The sequence below is a fragment of the Chlamydotis macqueenii genome, chromosome 2 (genome assembly GCF_036417535.1).
Source record: "Chlamydotis macqueenii isolate bChlMac1 chromosome 2, bChlMac1.mat, whole genome shotgun sequence".
In the NCBI taxonomy this organism is placed as follows: domain Eukaryota; kingdom Metazoa; phylum Chordata; class Aves; order Otidiformes; family Otididae; genus Chlamydotis; species Chlamydotis macqueenii.
In genome coordinates, this window is record NC_141557.1 from 10,994,189 (window position 1) to 11,000,188 (window position 6,000).

The 6,000-nt window shown below is 43.1% G+C and overlaps 1 protein-coding gene across 1 annotated transcript in view; it reads right to left on the reverse strand.

Annotated features, from left to right (window-relative positions):
• Positions 1-442, reverse strand: part of LARP4B (La ribonucleoprotein 4B) — a 56,374-nt gene extending 55,932 nt beyond the window's left edge. Inside the window, exon 1 of the mRNA XM_086741908.1 lies at positions 135-442. The gene's annotated coding sequence lies outside the window, so the exon portion shown is untranslated. The remainder of the gene's footprint in view (positions 1-134) is intronic.
• Positions 443-6,000: the final 5,558 nt, after the last annotated feature.

The following is a 6,000-nucleotide window of genomic DNA, read 5'->3' on the forward strand; positions in this document are numbered from 1 at the left end:
AGTGGCGGAGCGGGGGGGGGGGTCCTGTTCCCCCTCCAGCTGCGCCATTCCCCCTCACACGGGGAGGTGGGGAGCGGCCCAAGCGGCCGCCGCCGCCGGGAGGGCGCGGGCCGCGGGAGACCCCTCGCACTCACCTGTCACCAGCAGCCGCCACCGCCCTGGGACCGAACCTCGACGGGGAGAAGACGGGCGGTCACGGGGGAGAGGGGGGGTCCCGCAGGCGCCGGGGCCTCTCGCTCCTGCCGAGCTTTCCGGTAGCGCCGGGGCCTCTCGCCGCGCCGCCGCCGCCGGGGCCGGGCCGCGCCGCCGCCGGATGCCAGGAGGAGGAGAGCGGAGAGGGGGGCGGGAGGAGGAGCAGGCAGCGGCAGCACAGCGGGGAGGGGGGCGCGGAGGAGGAGGAGGCGGCGGCGGCGGCTCCGGGGCCCGAACGTCTCCGAGCCGAGACTCAACCACCCGCTCGCATGAGAGACCCGCTTCCGGCTCCCGGCGGAAGTCCCTCCTCCGCCGGCGGAAGGGATTGGCCGGCGGCACCGCGCGGAGCGGTGCGTTAGGCCGGCACCTGTGCCCGCGGATTGGCGGAGGGGGGCTCCGCGCGCGGCGTGACGTGAGGCGGCACGTGATGCAGCCTGACGTCACCCGCTCTGAATGAGCGCGCGGAGGCCGGCAGGCGCTGCCCGCCCGCTCGCCCCCGGCGTTTTATCTCCTCGCGCTTGCCGTACCCCGCCGGCGGGCCGGGCCGGGCCGGGCGGCGCCTCCCGGGTCTGTCGCTGCCCCGGTGACGGGAGAGCCCCGGGAGTTCCCGGTCGGGGGAGCGCGGCGCACCCGGCGGTGTTTCCCTTTCAAGCGGGGGTTAAGAGGCCGGGTCGGGCTGGCCGGCGCTCGCCCTCACGGAGGGCTGTAAGTCTGGGAACGCTTGCACGCCTCTGCGCTGGCGTGGGGCGCGTTGTCGCCTTCTGAAGCGCTGTCACAACAGCAGTGGGAGGATCAGGATGCCTGTCCAAAATCACAGAGTATTCGAGCTCTTAGTGTAGCAGCTTCCGTGGAGTAAGGCTGAGCAGCTCGAAAGGAAGAGATAAACATAAACAGGAGGATTTTAGGAGAAGAATGTTTCATGAATGAGCCTCCTGTTTCATGTGGATTATGAAACCAGGAGAACATTCCCTCAGTAGGACTCTTCAGACTTCTTGGCCTCAGTTTACCGAGCTGGGGAATAGAGAGATCTTCAGTCGTATAAAACTGTGGTGAATTCCAGGAGATTCAAGAGTTCTTTTGTTTGACCAAAGAACAAACAAGTCTTGTCAAGCAGTTCTAGTTATTTAGCACAGATCATAATTTGTTTTTAACTACAGTTAATTAGGCAAATGGAAAACGTGGTTTCTACTCAGGACTTCAAAAAAAAATGCTAGAAATAATTATCTTCCAGGACTGCTCCCAGTGCTCAGCTTGTCATCTACCTCAAATGTGGCAAAACTACATCACCTCAGAACCAGCTGGCAATAATTAGCTGTACCATGCATTGCTGCCTATCTGCATCTCAGAAATGAATCCAGATAGGGCCTTCTGGATCCTGTTTTTAATCCTTACTGATACGAGTCATGTTTGTGCCTTCAGATATCTGCTAGAAATTCCCATAGACACAATACTGCAATTAACTTACAAGACCTATTCTAAGGACACCCCAGTACCCTTTGGAACTGTTTTTGAGGTTGCTGTGTTGTTCCAAATCCCTAGCTAGCAGAGGCAATAAAACACATCATAGTGCCCAAAATGAGGTCAGGTCTTAGCAGATGTGAAGCTTTACTGTTCATCCGAGGGAAGCGTGTTTCAGCGTTCATTCTTGGGCAAACAGGTGCTGCTGTGAGCACAGGTGACGTTTTCCTTAATAAGTTGTTACACTTTTAGAGAATTGTTATGAGGAGGAAATCCCGAGCAAAGGAAGAAGGGAAAAAAGAAAGGTTTAATTTTAAGCTCTCAAACATTATGACCCCCATCATATCCTTATTCTAAAGGGGTCTCAAAGTCCCTGGTACTTACCCCTTTAGACATACAAGCTTCATGTCTCCCCGCAGCCGTGCCCCCATGCAGAAAACCAAGCACATCAGACCGGTAAGAAGACTGCACTGTATCATTCCTTCTGCTAACTCAGTGTTTGTGACCGCAGAGCTCATCTTCTCCCTCTGTAACTGAAGGAGCGTGAGAGAGAAGGAAAACTGATTCCTGTCAAAGACCAGCACATGGAGATAGCATTATTGTAGGTAGGAGTTTTCTTTAATTGATAGGATTTATTCTGTTTGTTTGGGATTTTTTTTTCTAAAGCAGCTTAACTGCATTATTAAAGGAGAATAATACTCTGAGACTATTTCTTTTTAAGTCCCAATCTTATAAAAATACTATCTATTATATAGACATGTCAATATATAATGTATTGTTTATGATTTTTATTTCCTCCTTGTTATGTTTTATCGTGGTTGAGTAACAATGAAACTAGTGCACTTTTTCTATAAAGTAATACCAGTTTTCTACTTGCCTGGGCCACTTCTAATTCCCTTCTCAGTGGGGGGGGTGTAGAACTTAATCACCAAATGCTTCCATTTTTTAATGGCACACTGCTGAGATCAAAGAGATTTGAATTTTTCCTTGGTCCGCTGGTAGCTGAGGAATGTGTGCACAAATATGAGTAAAATATTACGAGTCAACAATGGATGCTGTGTGGTAATAGCAACTACTCCTGTTTCTTCTACAGCTCCAACTCAATAGTCTGGAGAGGGAATGCATCTCTGAGGGAACAATGTGTGTGAACAATAGGATTGTTAGTCCACAAAAATCAAGAAAGATTAGACTGACTAGTTGGTTCTTTCTTGATCTGTAGAAGGGACTATGTTACTTCTCAATATATTTGTGATATATTGTTAAAATTATAAGTTTTTTTAATCAGGATTCCTAGCTCAGCAAAAAAGAATGAGGTATTTGGTATACTTAAAAAGATAATTCCTTATGAAGAGGAACTGCAAAAAATGAAGTATTCCTGGAACCTAGAATTGAGCAGTCAGAAACTCAAACTCTTAAAAATCACTAAATGTACTAGAGGCCTTGGGCTTTACAGTCTTTGTTACTCCTTGTAAGTATAATACAAAGGATAATATTTCCTTCCTCACAAAAGCATAGAGGATTAATTTATTAAAGTTTGTGAAGCGCTTGGTGGCATGATAAAAACTTCCACTGAAACAGGACAAGATTTCTGCTTTGTAAGGAAGTTGCTGGTTTGGGCTGCTGGTTTTTTTTTTGGTTTTTTTCTCCCTTTTCACTTTAAAACACACTCTAGTAATTGCATTCTCAACATATTTTATCCTGCAGATCTATGGGATAAGGCTTCATGAATCACCAGCATTGAAGAATTGCTGACCTGGAACATGTGCCAGAACTCACAAACCACTCAATACTTTGCAGTTTGAGATCTTATGAGCCAAGTAATACTTTACAATTCCTGATGCTGTTACCCAGCTTTGCAGGAAGAGAGAGATCTTTTCAAACTTAAGATAATAAATGATGGCACGCAATGGGCTATTCCTGTCGTAAAACTGCAACTTAAATAGAATCCAGAAATCATTCTGCATTGCAGTGATTTGATGAGTGGCATTTTAAATATATATTTTTTCTATGTTGATGCCTTTCACAGGTCACAAGTAAATAGCTGACTGACTGTAAACGACACATTCCCTATTCCAGGTAGACTACCATCTCAGCAGTCAAAGCAGATGAAGATGAGGAGAAACTAAATACTGCTTCCAAAGGGAGGGGAAAGTAAGAGAGATTAAGTGACCTGCCAAAAGATTATACAAGATATCTACATTTGAGTCTCAGCTCTATGTGGAATCCTCTAGTTTAGTGAAATGTTCAGGCTTCCTTTGTAGCTAAATGAAAATTATCAAGTAACTTGATAAAAGTCCATTACTGCTCCCATAGATCTGTGATCCCTGCTACTCATGCATCTCTAACTGTAGGAATTATTCAGATGAGGTAGACAGAGATATATTCCAATATAACTTTTCTTATTATTTGATTTTTAATGACATAACCTGTCTCAACTGAGTGCAGATGTGTAAATACAGATTATTCAGTCCTGATAAAAACAGATGTGATAATTTGAATCTGTTTCTTTTCTAGCTGAAGAATCATTTATAGCATAGTGGTGAGGCTGTCATCAGCCAATTTCTTAATTATATCCAGTGCCAGAATTCAGTTTGACTGCAGTGATATTCTGGTGCACAGATAGCAGCATTGAGTACCTACACATGTGATTGACAATGTAAGCGTGTGCACTTTCTGACTTTCTTGGATCAGCCGCTATGTTTGGGAACAAACCTTGTAAAGTGCTGCCATAGAACTAGTTCAAACAAAACCACACTTAGCAGATTTCCCTTCGGCAGGTTAGTCAGATTTCTTTAAGATACAGAGATGATTTTAAAATAAGGTTGTGGTATAGGTGCCAGCCATCGTTAAACCTTGATTTTCATTAACCCTGTGTAAAAAAGTCTAAGCTGTAGATGGTACCATAAATATTAAAACGGTTGTTAACAGCAGCTGATTACAAACTTCCAAGAGATGGTTTAATAGTAATAATTACTGTTAATTGGGCATAATCACAAGTCTGGAAATTACCATCCTATTTCATGGAATTCACACTATGATCAAACTGACTCGTATAGAGGCTTTACTCAGTCTATATATAGCAGGTCTGTAGCAGAGCCAGGACTTGAAACCAGATCTCTCGCGTTGCAGGGTTGAGCAATATATTGTCTTCAATTTAGTTACTGTTCATCTGTTACAAAATTTGTTTCTTTAACTTCAACCCATTTTTAAAAGCTAATTAATGAGAAATTTTATAATTTACTTACATTTTGTGGCTGAGCAAGAATTTTCTGAAGGGATCTGAAATCAACTCAAATTTTTTTAGCAGTAAGCATCTTAACCATTTTCTGCCTTTTCACTTTTTTTTGTTATTCTATCACTATTGTTTCTGAGCACTTCACAACATCCTTTAAATATCATTGTAACCACTATGTGAAATATGAGTGGATTTATCCCAGGTGGCAAACTAAGGCATGAAGATGTTTGAGCTCAGTCTTATAACTAATCCAGTGCAAAAGTTGTGACTGCTCTGAAAAATCAATATAATTTTGTATTTCTGTCCTCTTCAGCCCTATACTAAGATTCAGTGGGGACCATATATGCATATATTTTTATTCCCCAAACTTTCAATTTTAAGCATGAGTATCTTTAATTGTATTTCCTGCTCTTGTTCTCATAGATTATTAAAAAAGTTCTATTTTTTTTTTTTACTTTTGGCTGCAATTTTAATTCTCTCCTTCTCAAGAGAGAATGTGAAGAATATTACATGTAAAATTTCAGGCCACCAGAGGAATGATTTGCAAAACTAGGGATATCAAATATTTCTAGTAATACAAGATATGTATTCTATAAGGCATAATAGTGAGCTGGGATAAAAAGTTGAAAGATAATAACTTAAATATTGAAGACTTGAAAAATAAGCAAATACCCTCTATAGAAACATATTTGTGGCACCTTTGTTTCAGTTATTCAGAAAAAAAATGTACACCTCGACTGAAATCAGCATTTTGTTTGGCCATTAGTCAATTTAGCATCAGATAGACTTTGAATATGACCTGCCCATCATGTATTATGTACAAAAAGGCCAAATGTAGAACTCAGGAAGTGTCTCTTTTCTGAAGTACATTCAGCCCAAATGTAACATTAATTACAAAAAATGTGCCTCTCAAGTAACACTTTTCTCTGAATCTGGCATTAGTCATATCACTAAATATTATGGCCTGTGTTATTAACATAGAACACAATTTAAATCACAGAGCTCTTCTAAATTTCCAGTTTACTTGGAGAAATGTGTTTTCCTGCTTTAACTCTGCATCAAGTATCTCTCTGTGACACAGAAATGTGGAAGAGTTTTTAAAAGGCAATTCATCG